General features: G+C 41.2%; 1 long non-coding RNA gene across 1 annotated transcript in view; it reads left to right on the top strand.

Annotated features, from left to right (window-relative positions):
- LOC120502527 overlaps window positions 1–11,967 on the top strand; it is a 29,084-nt gene extending 17,117 nt beyond the window's left edge. Inside the window, exon 3 of the long non-coding RNA XR_005627536.1 lies at window positions 11,779–11,967. This is a non-coding gene — a long non-coding RNA (uncharacterized LOC120502527). The remainder of the gene's footprint in view (window positions 1–11,778) is intronic.
- Window positions 11,968–17,686: the final 5,719 nt, after the last annotated feature.

Raw genomic sequence — 17,686 nt, 5'->3', positions numbered from 1 at the left:
CCAGGTACAGCTATGTAGGTGGGAGAGACCATGAGAAAAGCCGTGCCAACTTTATTGTGTATACCTGAACTCTTTGCCGTTTCCTTCCTGTGTTGTGGTCATCTAGATTGTTTTAACAGACAAACATTGTTCCAGTCTTTGAATATTTGTTTTTCATTTGGATTCAGATTAGATACACTCACAGGAAGGCTAATATGCTCATTTCAGCCAAGTTTTCATTCCAGAGATGGCTGTTGATTAGCTAAACTATGACCCTGAAAAAACACTGGGAGATGCATTGGAACAGATTAATTGGGAAAGATAAAAGTGTACAAGACATTTTATCTTCTCTTATACCAGCTTTGTTGAGACTGATAACATTTTAGTCCAGGCAATAGAGACATCAAGTTTATGATGGTGTCTGCATTCCCTGGTGCTTTGTCTTTAATATTACTACTGTGGAATCACGATCCTCAGCTTAATCAGAGTAAAATAACGCAAAATAATGCACATTAGAATCATTAATAGATGAATGAGAAGTAGTTAAGGAAAGATTCTGGATAGTTATGCTTTGATATTAGAAAGTCTTGCAACTGAATATTAATTTGATTTAAAATACTAAATGTAATTCAAAGATACTAGAGCACATTATAAATCAGAATGTTGAGAGTTGTGAGTATATCTTTAAATATGACTGACTACTTCCCTTTATACCACAGCAGAGATCAAGACACACAGTCATAGTCCAAGAAAACATGAGTCAACCTATAATTGTTTTTCATCTCAGAGTTCAGGGACAGCAGTAATCTGTTCTGCATCATCAGACAGCTGCAGGTGCATTTATTTATTGATCTTTAAGAAGTGGTTTAGTTCTGGTGTCACAGGCATTGGGGCTGTGGGATGGGATTTATAAGAGAGTGTAAAGGAAAGGTTAATCCCCGAAATAAAGCAGATTCTGCTGAATTCTGAGCAAAATATTTTACTTTCTGGAACTGGTTTGAATTTACACCATTAAAGAGGTGCATCTGTTCTGCTTTACCCCTGATTAGGAGAGCCTCACCTCTGCTGCTGTTGCTAGCCCTGAAGGCAAACAGGAGGATCAGAGCCCAGCTGGTGGGAATCAATAAAATCAGACTGATTTATCAGTGCTGGAAGGGAAAGGGGAATTTGATGGGTGGCTGAAGACTGTGTTAGAGCAGTTACTTCGAACCATGGCAGTTTTTGTGTTGTAGCTGTAGGACTGATGTCACCATTAAAGGAGGTGAATACCCAGGGTTTCAGGCCCTTCTTAAATGAACATTGAATGAACATTGACTGAGCATTGAATTTGGGCCTTTACATATGTGTTGTCATTTTCCTTCTAGCACGTCAGATTCTTACTGCCTTGCACCCCCCTAAACTCCCTGTATTTCGTCCTCTCCAAGGTGCACCACCAGCCCCACACAGGCAACTCTGTCTTGATTTTTTCCAAGAGTTGGGTTTATAAGCACTGTTCCTTTGCATTTGATTACTTCGTGTTTGGAGGCCAGTTTGGGAAGGGTAGAGGATTGGTGTGTTTATCCATGCTCAGAGCTGAAAAGGTCTGTGAGGTGTGAGCCATGCTGCTACCTGCTTTGTGGAGGTCAGAGCTGGGTGGAGATTGAATTCCTTGCTAACCGGTTATCTTATCTGAAAGCCATTGAGTTAGAAGTACTCAGGTGATGTGTGGTTGGATGCAGGGATGACTTCTCACTCCAGTGGTTTGTGGGATCCTCTCTTCCCCAGGCAATTGTTACTACAGATGAAATATGAGCACAGTTAAGGCACACGAGGTTTTTTGGGGGGATACATCAGCGTCCTGCAGAGGCATCGCTGTGCTGCTGACGTGAAATCGCAGCATTGCGCCGGGAGCCAAAAGGTGGTGCTGTTACTGCAAGAAAGAGCAGAAGAAAGTGCATCCCAATCTCTTCAAGGCTGTTGTTGATCAGCTGGGGGGCAGGGGGACAGCTAAGGGTTCTCCTGTTTTTTGCAGGAAATGCAGTATTCCTGGCTTTCTTAGTGTATAGGACAAGTGGTGCTGGTGGGTAGAGCCCGGGAAAGCAATAAAATACAATGCAAAAATATGCACCTGGAGGGAGGAGAAGGAAGAAAAAAACCTGAAATAAGTCACAGGATTTCACCCTGTGAGGTATCAGACAGGAAACGAGACTGGAGCGGGGTGGCAGCTGATACTGGGCTGGGCTCCGCAGGGCACGCAGCCCATCATGTGCTCTGCCAGGAGGCAGCCACAGAGCAGCTGCTCGAGCTAGACATAGATCAGGAAATGGAAGCATTAAAGATCCTCAGAAGTAAAGGGAAAAGCAATGGGAGAGTGTGGAGACCCTTAGTGTGAAAGCTGTGTAACAGATGTAAAAAGAGCCCTCCTAAGATGGTGTTTGCCTCTGTCTTGGTCTCTGGAAAGGCATATGTTAAATGGGACATTGAGCTACTCAAACCCAGTCAAATCACATTTAGACTAACACAGGAATATCTAGATGCTGTGCAGATGGATTAGGGAACTGGTGGTGCTGCAGGAAAATTGTTGACCCCTGTCATCTCCCTGTGGGACTCTTTATTCCCATGGCAATCACCATCATGTCAGTGAAGAGGTCCATGTCCAGCTTCTACTTCTCAAAATGTCATGATGTTGTGGTGCTGACTAAGAGATACTTGATATGTACTGGATTCTGTCCTTTGGGACAGAAATTGTCCCCAGCCACTGTGGGGAGATTGAGATTTACAAAAACGAGAAATTTCAAATTCAGCCGTGGAGGGGTCCCTTGGGGTTCACTTTGTACAACAGGATGAAGTTCAATTGCACACCCTTGGCAGATGGGACATTGTTGTATCAAGTCATTTGAGGAAGCATCAAGACAGCTAAACCTTATAATAATTTTTCTCTGGCCACAACATGCAGCGGTGACCGTCTGAGGTATAGAGTATGCATTCTGCACCCTCTTCTCCCTTGGTTTTCTAGGCCACAGGCACAGCCCCACTGTGAAAACCTGCAAAGGAGAGTCTGAACTAATGTTTTTCCTCTCTCCCTGTGACTATCAGCCTTATTGAATGAATTAAATTTCTTAAATGAATAGGAAATATTGCTTGGGAATGGGCTGAGTTGTGCAAGACACCACCCACACTTAATTTTTGTGGCTGCAGATTAATAGCAGCAGGTGTAAGTGCCTGCTGTATTATTCAACTTATGCGTGTGCTTTGCAGCAGAAAGATCCCTTATTCCTGCAGCCTTGCCTGGCCCATCCTTCAGGACCTCTTTCCCATCTGAAAATAAAAGAAAATAACTCTGTAAGGAGCACTGGATGACAAAGCAAAAACAAAAGGGGGTTAAAAATTAGAACCAGAAGTCTTAATGGGGACCTCCAGCACCCAGGTCTCCCTGGAAATGCTCTGTCTTAGCTCTGCCATTAATCTCTGGTTTGTGTTCCTGTAAGGGTTCTCCTGTTTTTTGCAGGAAATGCAGTATTCCTGGCTTTCTTAGTGTATAGGACAAGTGGTGCTGGTGGGTAGAGCCCGGGAAAGCAATAAAATACAATGCAAAAATATGCACCTGGAGGGAGGAGAAGGAAGAAAAAAACCTGAAATAAGTCACAGGATTTCACCCTGTGAGGTATCAGACAGGAAACGAGACTGGAGCGGGGTGGCAGCTGATACTGGGCTGGGCTCCGCAGGGCACGCAGCCCATCATGTGCTCTGCCAGGAGGCAGCCACAGAGCAGCTGCTCGAGCTAGACATAGATCAGGAAATGGAAGCATTAAAGATCCTCAGAAGTAAAGGGAAAAGCAATGGGAGAGTGTGGAGACCCTTAGTGTGAAAGCTGTGTAACAGATGTAAAAAGAGCCCTCCTAAGATGGTGTTTGCCTCTGTCTTGGTCTCTGGAAAGGCATATGTTAAATGGGACATTGAGCTACTCAAACCCAGTCAAATCATATTTAGACTAACACAGGAATATTTAGAAGCTGTGCAGATGGATTAGGGAACTGGTGGTGCTGCAGGAAAATTGTTGACCCCTGTCATCTCCCTGTGGGACTCTTTATTCCCATGGCAATCACCATCATGTCAGTGAAGAGGTCCATGTCCAGCTTCTACTTCTCAAAATGTCATGATGTTGTGGTGCTGACTAAGAGATACTTGATATGTACTGGATTCTGTCCTTTGGGACAGAAATTGTCCCCAGCCACTGTGGGGAGATTGAGATTTACAAAAACGAGAAATTTCAAATTCAGCCGTGGAGGGGTCCCTTGGGGTTCACTTTGTACAACAGGATGAAGTTCAATTGCACACCCTTGGCAGATGGGACATTGTTGTATCAAGTCATTTGAGGAAGCATCAAGACAGCTAAATCTTATAATCATTCTTCTCTGGCCATAACATGCAGCGGTGACCATCTGAGGTATCGAGTATGGCATTCTGCACCCTCTTCTCCCTTGCTTTTCTAGGCCACAGGCACAGCCCCACTGTGAAAACCTGCAAAGGAGAGTCTGAACTAATGTTTTTCCTCTCTCCCTGTGACTATCAGCCTTATTGAATGAATTAAATTTCTTAAATGAATAGGAAATATTGCTTGGGAATGGGCTGAGTTGTGCAAGACACCACCCACACTTAATTTTTGTGGCTGCAGATTAATAACAGCAGGTGTAAGTGCCTGCTGTATTATTCAACTTACGCGTGTGCTTTGCAGCAGAAAGATCCCTTATTCCTGCAGCCTTGCCTGGCCCATCCTTCAGGACCTCTTTCCCATCTGAAAATAAAAGAAAATAACTCTGTAAGGAGCACTGGATGACAAAGCAAAAACAAAAGGGGGTTAAAAATTAGAACCAGAAGTCTTAATGGGGACCTCCAGCACCCAGGTCTCCCTGGAAATGCTCTGTCTTAGCTCTGCCATTGATCTCTGGTTTGTGTTCCTGTGCTCTGGTGCCTCTCTCTGGGGCTATGTCCATTCAAAGCTTGAACTCTGGACACTGCTGTATGATCTCAACTGTTAGACCTACTAGAAAGCAGCTGCTGTGAAAACTTTTATATCCCCCAGGAGATAAAAATTGGAAATGCACTGTATTTGGTCTCTACTTGAGGATGTTTAGCACTGATTAATACCAAGAGGAGTTAATGAGAGGCCTTGACCAGAGTGCAGCAGTGTAGATCTGTAATCAAAGCCTTTGCATAATCAGAAACATGCCAAATAGTAAATGCATGTGTCAGAGTATCCCTATGACATAAGTGTATTGTACCTGAACATGAGATAAGTGGGAATAAACAGCAAATATTTGGAAGAATAGTTGCTGTGTTTCTGTGTGCTGAGGAGCTGTGTACATGTAGCTCAGGGGTTTTGCTGTGCAGTGATATTCATGTTTGTACTGGATGTTTTCACTTCTTATCACCAATGTCTTAAAGCTTGTTTATTGAACTCTGGGTCAGTTTATTCAGGTTTAATGACTCTTCCACCGCATGTTTTCATTTCAAGCACATTTTTGTGGGGGGAGCATTTTGTGTGCTGTTGTGTGGCTATTTCAGGAGGTTGATCTTGGGTCATTCATTGAACTAGTAGATGGATGACAGGAATGACTGTTATGGTCTCCTTTATTTTTTTTTTTTTAACATATGTTCTTCATTTGTGTTTTATATTCCTTTTTTTGCTTCTGTAGAGGGTTGTTGGTGAAGACAAAAAATAATGTGGTTTCTGGAAGATAACCTTAGCCTACATCAGAGCTTGTGTCCCAGAAAGAGAGAAAGATGTTCTTGTGGTTTGTAAATAAATGTGCGGAATTTAATGACCCATGCTTTTTTCTTGGTGTTGCTATAATCTTTTCAAGAAATCACGACAGGGAATTCAATTATTGGATACATTTGTGGTAACACAAAAAGATTGTGGCTTCGTTAGAAAGTAGTTTGGGATGCCCTGCCTTAATTTCTACTTATGTAGGAGACCTTGGTGAATGCAAAGGATGAACATGTGTATTTTCTGGAGGATACTCACTGACTGGGGGATATCTAGTTGTAATAAATCTGAGTTTCTGAGTAGTTCCCACACTGTCTTCTCATGCTTTCACAAGCACAGTGAACAGCTTCCAAAAGCCTCTGTATCAGACACTTACAGAGCCTCGGCTGGCAGGTCAGGCTGTGTTTCTAAATGCACATCTGGAACACAGAGGCACTGACCTCTTAGTTAACCAGCAGCTTGCAGATGTGTCTGTTCATCAGTGAAAGGGAGAGCTGTGGAAGCTGTCATGTAAGCTGCTTCCTGTGTGTCAGGACGTGGCGACAAATCATCCAGGCTTCAGAAAGACAGGGAGGGTTTCACTGCAAAAAGCTTGAACTTTCTCACCGAGAGACAGACACTGGTAGTTTTCTCATCCACCTGATGGATATTCTAAATATTCATCTGAGTAACTTTAATGGATGTTGTCTTAGTGGGATGTGTTGCAGACACACATCTCCAGACACTGATGCCCATGCTTTATTTTGCATAACATTAAAACAGATTTTTTGCTATTTTGTAGATAAGAGTGACTGAAATTCAACCTTTGCCTTGAAGATATCCTGGGTGCTCCTTGAGAATGCCCTGTCCTGTACTCTTGCTCACAGAGGGGAATCTGAACTTAAGATATGAGTCCCCTGAGTGGGAGAACTGGAACTGCCAGAGACACTAAGTTCCCACCTTGTCTTTCACAAGGCCTTTCACCACTTTGCAATTAAAAAAGCATGACTGCATAATTGTGATATTTTTGTTTTCCAATTAAGAAGTAAACAAACAAAAAAGGCTGTGTTTGATTTAAACCTGAATTACAATGAAAAACTGAAAGAGAAAAGAAAAGAAAAGAAAAGAAAAGAAAAGAAAAGAAAAGAAAAGAAAAGAAAAGAAAAGAAAAGAAAAGAAAAGAAAAGAAAAGAAAAGAAAAGAAAAGAAAAGAAAAGAAAAGAAAAGAAAAGAAAAGAAAAGAAAAGAAAAGAAAAGAAAAGAAAAGAAAAGAAAAGAAAAGAAAAGAAAAGAAAAGAAAAGAAAAGAAAAGAAAAGAAAAGAAAGCTTTTCCCACTTTTCAATTAAAAAAGCATGACTGCATAATTGTGATATTTTTGTTTTCCAATTAAGAAGTAAACAAACAAAAAAGGCTGTGTTTGATTTAAACCTGAATTGCCATGAAAAACTGAAAGATAAAAGAAAAGAAAAGAAAAGAAAAGAAAAGAAAAGAAAAGAAAAGAAAAGAAAAGAAAAGAAAAGAAAAGAAAAGAAAAGACACAAAACAACCGATGGGGAGAGTGGGGTGTCTTTGTTATGTGATGTAGCATTTTCAGCTCTCTGCAATGTGCCTTTTCAGTGAAAAGGTGTAACTTTTTTCTATTCCATGCCTATAGATAACTCCTTTTGTGTTAAATATCTCTGCTCTTCAATACCTGTTCTACAAGTAGTATCTAAGATCTTAGGAGTATCAAAAGCAAACCAACTCTACATAGACTAGTCAAGATTCTTAAGAATTTTTCTGGTATGAAAAGATTTTCAAAAAGTCAGTGAGGTGTTTTGAGTCTTTACAATGTTGCTTCTTATTCTGAAATAATTTTATAGTCCTAGATAAGGGCTGAAAAGATATTCAATACCTGGATCTGCCATAGAGCCTTTGTGTGGCACTGGTTGGGTCATTTAATTATTTTTTCTAATTTGCATCTCTGAAGAAGAGTACCAATAAATCACTTCCTCATCACATTTTCATGGTGATAAACTATACACCTGCAGCTGTAGGAAGGATTAACTTCTGTGCTGCCAAAAGCCAGACTTTGCTACTCTGTCCTCCAGTAATTGTTGGGCTTTTAAAAATATCACTGCTATTAATTTCTGTTGAGATATAAGAGTCAAAGATTGACTGAGCACTTTGATGTTGATTTGATGGTCATTACATGCACAGCCAATTGCAGATGGAGAGTTCTGTGAGTGATTTGGTCCAGCTACATCAAGGTTAGGGTAGTTGTTCACAATATAACTTCTTAAATGATCTCTGCACCTTTCTTAAATTCAGGGGGAGAGAGTTACTTTTGATTCCATCATTTGGGACTGCTCCATAGCTTGGGCATGGATCAAGCTTAGTGCCTCAAAAGAGAAGAGAAAAGAAAAGAAAAGAAAAGAAAAGAAAAGAAAAGAAAAGAAAAGAAAAGAAAAGAAAAGAAAAGAAAAGAAAAGAAAAGAAAAGAAAAGAAAAGAAAAGAAAAGAAAAGAAAAGAAAAGAAAAGAAAAGAAAAGAAAAGAAAAGAAAAGAAAAGAAAAGAAAAGAAAAGAAAAGAAAAGAAAAGAAAAGAAAAGAAAAGAAAAGAAAGAACCGATGGGGAGAGTAGGGTGTCTTTGTTATGTGATGTAGCATTTTCAGCTCTCTGCAATGTGCCTTTTCAGTGAAAAGGTGTAACTTTTTTCTATTCCATGCCTATAGATAACTCCTTTTGTGTTAAATATCTCTGCTCTTCAATACCTGTTCTACAAGTAGTATCTAAGATCTTAGGAGTATCAAAAGCAAACCAACTCTACATAGACTAGTCAAGATTCTTAAGAATTTTTCTGGTATGAAAAGATTTTCAAAAAGTCAGTGAGGTGTTTTGAGTCTTTACAATGTTGCTTCTTATTCTGAAATAATTTTATAGTCCTAGATAAGGGCTGAAAAGATATTCAATACCTGGATCTGCCATAGAGCCTTTGTGTGGCACTGGTTGGGTCATTTAATTATTTTTTCTAATTTGCATCTCTGAAGAAGAGTACCAATAAATCACTTCCTCATCACATTTTCATGGTGATAAACTATACACCTGCAGCTGTAGGAAGGATTAACTTCTGTGCTGCCAAAAGCCAGACTTTGCTACTCTGTCCTCCAGTAATTGTTGGGCTTTTAAAAATATCACCGCTATTAATTTCTGTTGAGATATAAGAGTCAAAGATTGACTGAGCACTTTGATGTTGATTTGATGGTCATTACATGCACAGCCAATTGCAGATGGAGAGTTCTGTGAGTGATTTGGTCCAGCTACATCAAGGTTAGGGTAGTTGTTCACAATATAACTTAAATGATCTCTGCACCTTTCTTAAATTCAGGGGGAGAGAGTTACTTTTGATTCCATCATTTGGGACTGCTCCATAGCTTGGGCATGGATCAAGCTTAGTGCCTCAAATAAGTACAAAGCCAGGGCAGTGAGAAGGGAAAATTGTAGTGGATTTGTGTTGAGAATATTTCCCATATGGAATAGCAGTTCTAGCCTAGGAGTTATTTTTGTTCTGATGCTAAAAATCTACATAATGAGATAATCTGCAATAACAAATTTTCCCCAGTTTTCGTGCATGGGCAAACCACATTGACTGAGAAATGTTGCCAAACTTGTCTGCAGTGTACAAAGCAATAATGCAGCTCTGTGGAAGGAAGTGTGTGTAATGAGTGACATCTGTCTCCTTCACAATATCTGCCATCTCCATGGCAGTAATTGCCACATTTATGTGAGCAAAATGTTTGATTCTCATGTCTGATTTATCAGCGACAAGCTGCATAGTGTATGTTACAGATTAACATAGCTGATGCTGAAAGATTTTACAATAACTTGAAAAAGCACAGTAGCCATTCTGCTATATGAGTACAGAATAAATTTGTTTAAAGCAAGAAATCAATATGAAACTCTTCAGAGTTCTGAATGTGTATGTGCAAAAGCTATTTTCATGTAAAAATCAAATTCATGGGAATGAAATGAGATCACTCTTGCTTGCTTGCAAGAGCACTCCCATGGCAGCTGTGTGCCTTTGACTGTCTGGGGGCTTATTTTAAGTAGTCTGGTTTATTCTAGGTGCTGTAGATTTAAAATGCTGGTATGACTGTGGGATTGCAGCTATATGTGTGCTGTGTGCTTGAAGTCTGTTCAGTGAATAAAGATCTTCTGGGGATCTGTATGCCAGTACACAGAAAATATTCCTTTTTAGGGGCAGAAGAGTGTTTTCTGTACTGATTTCATAAAACTGTGACTGCACGTCTATTTTACTTTTAGCCCTCTTCTTTCCATTTCTACAAAGATTCCTAAGACTTTCCACACCCAAGTATTCCTGGTTGTATTCCTTTGTACCAGCTCTTTCTATTCTCTGAGGTTTCCTTATGGCTGTTCAGCCCAAATATGACATTATTACTTATTTCAGCTGGCCAAAAAGGCATAACTCTAGACTAAGAGATTATGAACTCCTGAGAGCCACCTTTTTTTTGTCCTGATTCTTTCAGCACACACACACAAAAAGGTAATTCTTGTTTTCTTGATGCCACTTTGACTACCTGCCAAAATTTCAAATTTCAGTCTGTGTCCCAATCATTACATCATGCTTTTTGCATGGGTTTTCTAAGCAATACTTGACAGGATAATAGTGTTGGTGCCATTTAAATTGATGCTAGATCTCGTGTGTCCTGCAAGTGGTCTGGACACCAGAGTCATAAAAATGATTGCTGCTGATGGCATCATAGTGGGAGTCTATGTGCTCTCAGTGGTGTTCATATGTAGTATTGGTTTTGGTTGACAACTTCTTTGGCAAGTTGGGACTTAAAAGGGAATTCTTCTCACCAAAATTACTACTTCCACCTCTGAGACACCAACCCTCACACAAATAATAATTACGGTCGGTTCAGGAATGGGATGCTCAACACTACGTTCTACTGCAGAAATGTGTCTCTTCCCTGTATCTGGCAAATTATAAAACTTCTAAAAATGATTTTTCAACACATTCCTGCCAGACTATTGCAGGTGGATCACTCACTATTGAGTGATTCTGCTAATCAACAAATATTACACCACTGAATCATAATGGTGTTAGAAAATATTACACCAAAAGAGGAAGGAATATCCCTTTTCTGTCTTCTGACCTGTACTCTAATATTTTATTCATTTTCTGGCTTGGCAAGGCTGTATGTGTTAAATGTTGGAAGGTGACTAATTTCTGTGGAGTACTTTTTTTTTCTTTTTTAATTTTCCCCCCTCTCTTTCAGTGACCTTAGTTCTGACAGAGAAAGCCAGGATACACATTTTCATAAGGGCAAAAATTAGCTAAAGAAAGAGGCCTAGATCAAGTGGGAGTCATCTGTATTGAAACAACCAGAGAAATTCAAAATGGAGCACAACTGGTATGTCAACATACCAGGAAAATGCTTTGACACTTGCCAGAAATAAGAAATTTTGGCAGTGGGTGCACTTTAGAGGTAGTCAAGGAGGGAAATGAGAGCAGTGAGGTATTTTAGAGTGAAACTAGTTGTGCTAAAGTGCCTATGATCACTTTATTGTTTTGTTGAGTTCCAGTCACAGCCCCCGTGTGTTGGGTTTTGCTCAAAAATAAATATTATCTGCTAGCCTCAGGCCAAAGCCTGACATGGAAAAATAGCACCAATCCAGAAAGATGAACAGGCTAGAGTTCTTCCTTTGCTTTTTGATGACCTCAATTAAATTACATGTACTGGTGGGTCTTGGTCTTATAGATTGTGTAAACTTGTACCCACAGATGCTTGCCTCAAAGCAATTTTTCCAAATTACTTGCTTCTGGAATCCCTTTTATGTGATGACCAATGATTCTAATCTGGATCTGAGAACTTTTGTCAAAACTGTTAGAGTTTTGTGATGGGTTTAAATTTTAACAAGTCAGCATTTTCTAATGGGAAAAAAACCCCACTTTTTTGAGAGAGTTCCCATCTGGTAGTGCTCAGATCACAATATCTTGTGTCTCTCTGAAATTAAAGCAGATGGAATATCTTAGAGCATTTTATCCTGCTCTTCTCATTTCAGATCATTTGCCTTCAGGAGGTGGGACTTTGAGAAACACTGAATCTGAAAGCTGAATTCACTAAAGCTGAATAAGAAACTGTGAAAGTTGGAAACACTGAGGGAGACCAACTGGGACGTTCCTTAAGTTTCATCCCTTAGATCTATAACTGATTAATCTACAAGCTTCAGTTTAACAGTTTGACTGTAATGGTTCCTCATATGATCAACTCATAAACAGTTAAGATGTCACTCTTGTTCTTCCTTGTTTGTTTCTTCTTGAGGGTTTGGGGTTTTTGGTTCTCTTTTGGGGTTTTTGTTTTCTTTTTTGTTTTGTTTTGTTTTGTTTTATTTTTATTTTTTGTTTGGTTTTTCTGGGAATTTTTTCTTCTTGTTTGGCAAAACTCATTTGCATCTGTGAAGGAGGCTACAGTAGCTGGTGAGTGTCTCTGTTGTCCATGTAGTGAAGAACAAGGTGGAAGTGCCTACTCCTTCATGTTTCCATTCCCCATGGACAGGGAATGGACAGAAGATACTATATTGATCAGGTTGCAGAGACCCTTTCAGAAGAGGCCACTGTTAGTGTATCTGTATCACATCAAGTAAAGAATCTAAACTTATCCAGGACTTCTGATGCTGTGTGTTGCTAATTTTGCATAAGACAAGGCTTCCTAGTGCAGTGGGAGCTGGGGAAAGGGTGGGAGATTTTTCCCTTCCACTTTGGTCTCTGATTGAAGTTTTTTTTCTTAGAATAGAGTTGTTTTCTGAGAACCTTGCATTGGTATTGAGCTGAGATCTCTAGGCAGTGACTTCTCATTTCTTAGTCAATTCTATTCCAGGATTGGCACATATGTGTAAAGAAAATGTAATATTTACAACATGAAGCTGTGTCAGAGGATGTTTTGCTTGCTCATTTTGGGGCTGTCCTGGCCCTGCATAGGACATCCCAAGAGTCTCACTATGTTCCTGAGAGCATTGCCCAAATGCTTCTCGTGCTCTGCCGGGCTGGTACTGTGACCACTTCCCTGGGGAGCCTGTTCCACTGCCCAAACACCCTCTGGCTGGAAAAACCTTTTGCTGATATCAAACCTAAACCTCCCCTGCCACAACTTCAGGCCATTTCCTTGGGTCCTGCTACTGGTCACCACAGAGCAGAGATCAGTGCCTGCTCCTTTGCTTCCCCTTGTGAGGGTGTTGAAGGCCACAGTGACATCTCCTTCACTCTTGTGGCTGAACTCACCAAATGACCTCAGCCACTCCTCACATGGCTTCCCCTCCAGGCTCTTCACCACCCTTATGGCCCTCCTTTGGACATTGTCTAACAGGTTAATGCCTTTTTATATTGTGGCACCCAAAACTGCCCCCAGCATTTGAAGTGAAGCCACCCCAGTGCAGAGCAGAGCAGAACAATCCCTTCCCTTTCCCCACTGGTGATGTCCCCCAAGGACACTGCTGACAGTACTTCCAGGCATGCATGCAATGGCTAACCCTAACTTACAGTAAAAACAGCATACTGGTGGGCAATATCACAGCCCTGACATAATTCAGATGCTTAAGTGACCCTCCTTTTTATCCCTCTTTCTCTTCCCACTCCAAAATATCCTAGCCAGTTGGTTTAGAGCAAGTGGAATATCATATGTTTCCCAAAGGAAAGAAACTGCTCAGAAATCAACATGTCAATCTGCTTCAGAGAGGGCTAGTCCCAAGACGTGTGAACATAAGTGCCTCCAGACCACTTGGCAGAGCCTGTGATTCTTCCTTTGCTTTAAAAGCTGTGCAAAGACAGAGTTGTCAAACAGTTCTGAGCACAGGAGTGTAGGTGGGCTGCTCTCTTGGAATTTCTGTCTTTCCAGCTCTTCTGCAAAAATTAAACTATCCTGTCTTCATCCTTGGACCAGGTGGAGATAGAAGGTACTGCAAGAGATGATGTTGTCAGAAAGTCAGGTGTGTAGGCAGGCACAGGACATGTTTTCTTTGGATTATCTCAGACTCAGTATAATGTGGAAGTCACTTTCTGGAAAATACCTAAAAATGAAGCCCCAGCTGATTTTTTATAAACTTGGGTTTTCTGCAGCAATGGCTGAACCAGCCCTTGCCTTCTGTTGCCTCCTGGCATCTGATGTCCTCAGATATGCTGTGTTTTACCACACCAGGTGCTGCATGTGGTGATGTGTTTGACCTGGTGTTCATGCAAGGAGCTCTTAAACAACAACAACAACAACAAAAAGTGAGGGTGGTTTGGGAGCGACGGAGAAAAAAAGTTTTTTCTTACAATATCATTGTTGCCAAAAGAAATACATGTCTAACAGTCAAACTCGGTATCTGGTAGCTCTGTTTCTTGGCACATTTTTCTTTAACCCTCTGTCCTCACAAATGTTATGGCACAAATCTAAACTGCAGGTCATCGTATTCTTATCTTTAAGTCCATTCCTTCAATGTGTTAATAAAACAAAAAATCTGTCTGCTTACAGCTCAGTATATTTCCATAACATCAATGACTAAATTAAGGAATAAATCCATGCTCCAAAGACTGTGCTCCTTTAAACCCCCCTTTTTCCAGTCTCATAAGTCCCTTCTCCCTGGAAATTGGGCAAGAGTTTCTTTATGCTGGCAGTTGCAAGGAGGCAGATCTCCAGGTCAATGCCAGCACATGAGTGAAGAGAAAGCAGGGCCAAGATTCACTCCTTCAAGTCCAGAGGTCTTGACTTCATTTCCCTTTGCTTTTGAGCTGTGCACAGCACTGGAAGGTTTTCCTAGTAAAAAAAGTAAAGCAAAATAAAGCACTGTATTTGGAAATCTGTTTTTACATAGAAATCTGGCATAGAGAAGTTCTTTCCTTTGAGAGGACTTTACTTCTGTGAGGCTTCCACATGCAATATTTAAGAGATTAGGCAGTACAAAATGCCAAGTCATCAGCATTTTCCTCATTTTCCTTCAATACTCATGGTCTCTACAGCCTTCATGCAGTTTGATGTTTTCCAAGTAGAAGCAGTGTTGTCTTTGTGAATATTTACCCATGCTACTTGCTGGGCAAATGCTGAGAGCAGTTTGCCAAAAGGTTTTGCTTAAAAAAGAGGTTCTGATTAAGGAGTTTCATAGAGCATAGTTTGCATCAGTACAATATCAAAACAGCATCTCTGACATTTGCATGTCACCCAATGTTAGAAGATATGTTTATTGTGTAAGCTGAAAACAGAAAACCCAAGGTACGAAGATCTGTTTAGAAAGAGCAAATAATGGATCATTGAAATGGGGGTTAACTTCAGAAAAGCTGAGTCCATAAGAACTTGCCATTTCCACCAGCCCCACAGAAGATTGTATTACTGAGAACAAGACCCACTTCTTCAGAATTTCTAGTCAGTGTTTCAGCTCAAACTTGTTTGTTAAAAAAATGAAATAGATGCACAATGTGGAGCTGCTCATCAGCTGGGGACAGCTCTGACAACAGTGCTTGAGACTGCACATTTAAGGCATCAGTAACATCTTCCAGTCGTGCTGGCAGGAGAAAGAAGAGAGCACTAATTCTTATTTGTTTATGCTAGTTTGGGCTGTTTTGAATTATTGATATGTCCCTTGAAACTGTCTCTGATCATTTCCCATTGAGCACAGAGGCATGTGGTGGTAAGAAGAGACCTGGCCTAGCTGCTGGACTTTCTCCTGCTGAACTCAGCATCCGAGCTGTTCATAACAGCAACAGATGTTTCTGCTTTTTAAGGTCTGTGGGAACCTCACTTAACATTTTTTTTCCCTTCTTCCTTGCAGGAACAAATGCCAATATAGCCGAGATCCAAAAATCTTGACCTCAGCTTTGTGTTATTATTGGACGTTATTGCGACTGGATATCCTATTGTCCATTCTCAAGTAATAAGCTGATAGCTTTTAATGCTGTATTTGCTTTTTCATGCATACTTTCTACGTGTTTGTTATTCAGATGCTTCCTGGCAATAAATGAGGGAACACATAATCACTGTTGCCTTCAATGCAAGTGAGTCTGTGAGATTAATCTTGTTTCAAAAGTGCTAGGCAAGCTCAGGAACAAGCCCACCAGCAACTAAACCAAATAATGTCCTTTGCCTTCTTAGTGCTCTAAACAGTCACCTGGTACATTATATTGCAGGGATCCATGTCAACACTGTGCATAAGGCCTGACTCAGTCCTGAATACCTAGACCTAGATATCTCAGAGTGCTGGGTAGTGTGTGTTAAGCTTAAAACTTTCCAAATGAATGCATATACTTAAAATTTTATTACCATTACTTATAAAAAAAGGAGAGAAAAAAACGTACTTAAATCCAAGCCTGGCTTAATTTCCTATATGTCAACAATATCTGCTTTTGCCAAGGAGACCCTTGCTAGGCAGTAGATTTGCTTTCAAGAAAAGATGGGCTTTATGCCATATTTCCACAGGTAGCTCCTTTGTGTGAATTAACAGCTTTAATTGCCAGCAGGAAGACCTTAGAAGCATTCTTGGCAGTACTTGATCAGGGGATGTGCCAAATTCAAGCATCCCTTGGCCTCCCTACCTGTACCAACATTTTCAAGATGTCAAGGCTCTGCAGAGGGTCTCAGCACTGCCTTGTCTCTGGAAGAGAGCTGGACCTTGACTGGACATGAGCCATAAGGCAAAGCTGTGGCTGAGCAGTGTATGAAACATGTCCTTGCTTTTGCAGCATAGGCTCTGCTCCCTCCTCTCTGCAGTTGCCATCAGGAGCTCAGAAAATGAGCCAACTGCCTACGTCTCTTGCACAGGGCTGGGAAATAGGAATGACATCCTGGGATTTTGTTGGACATGTGCAGTTCCTGGGGGGCAAGGGTGACAAGGAGGCAGTTTTCAGAATCACATAATTGTTTAGAACAGACCTCTGAAATCTGAGGTCCAACCTTTGACTGATCATCACACTGTCAAGTAGACCATGGCACTGACTGCCCCATCTGGTGGTTTCTTGAATACTCCCAGGAATGATTACTCCACCACCTCCCTGGAAAGCCCATTCCAACATTTAACAACCCTTGCTGTGAAGAAGTTCTTCCTGATATCCAGCTTCAAGGTCTACTGGGTCACCACCCCAGGTAGGCTCACTTACCAGCTTTGTCAGGAAGTTCTCTTTCACACTCTCCAGGAATTTCCTAGACCCCCTCCTGCCTCCTGTAAGTTTCCAGCAGATATCTGGCAAGTCCAAGCCTCCCACAAGAAGAAGGGCTGTCAGTGTGAAACATCAGCCAGGCACTTAGAGAATAGTTCATCTTCCTCTTCACCCTGGGTGGATGGTCCAGCATGTCTGCCTTGCTAGCCTTTCCCTTGATTCCTATCCATCATCACTATCCTTGAGTGCTCTACAGCCAAAACTCTCCCTGAGATACAGAATAACCCCACTGCCTGCCCTTGCTCCCCTGTCCCTTCTGAAGAGCTTGTAGCCACCTACTGCATCCCTCCAGCCACGAGAGTCATCCCACCACGTTTCCATGACTATGTCATAACTTTCCTGCTGCTTGGTGGCCTCCAGCTCCTGTTAGTTACACACGCTCTGTGCATTGGTACAGGGAGGAAGGAAAGCAGGATCTACTATGGTGCCCAGTTAGGAAAAACAATTATTTCTCCCAGAAGCAGCTTTGCCACTTGTCCTGTTTCATCAGCTGTTGTCACCAGCCCAAACATGGATATGGCTCTTGGTGGTGGTCTTACGAGGAGACTGTGATGGCAGGGTGAGTTCATCATTGATACAATAATGGTTTGAGGTTACCTGAGCTGCAGGCAGAGAAGTGACAAACTGCCCAGCCAATCTGGGCAATCTCAGAATTAAATGTTTTCCTGTTTGGGTGAAAAAGAAAAGGTGGTTCTTCATTTCTGTGCACAGGGCTCCCAGCTTTCTGGGCAGTGACATTTCAGCTGATTTGGATGTTTCATGACTTTGCTATGGAAATGTGTGCTCATG

This window comes from Passer montanus, unplaced genomic scaffold (genome assembly GCF_014805655.1).
Source record: "Passer montanus isolate IOZ18808 unplaced genomic scaffold, ASM1480565v1 scaffold22, whole genome shotgun sequence".
Taxonomy (NCBI): Eukaryota; Metazoa; Chordata; class Aves; order Passeriformes; family Passeridae; genus Passer; species Passer montanus.
This window is presented reverse-complemented; position numbering and strand designations above follow the sequence as displayed.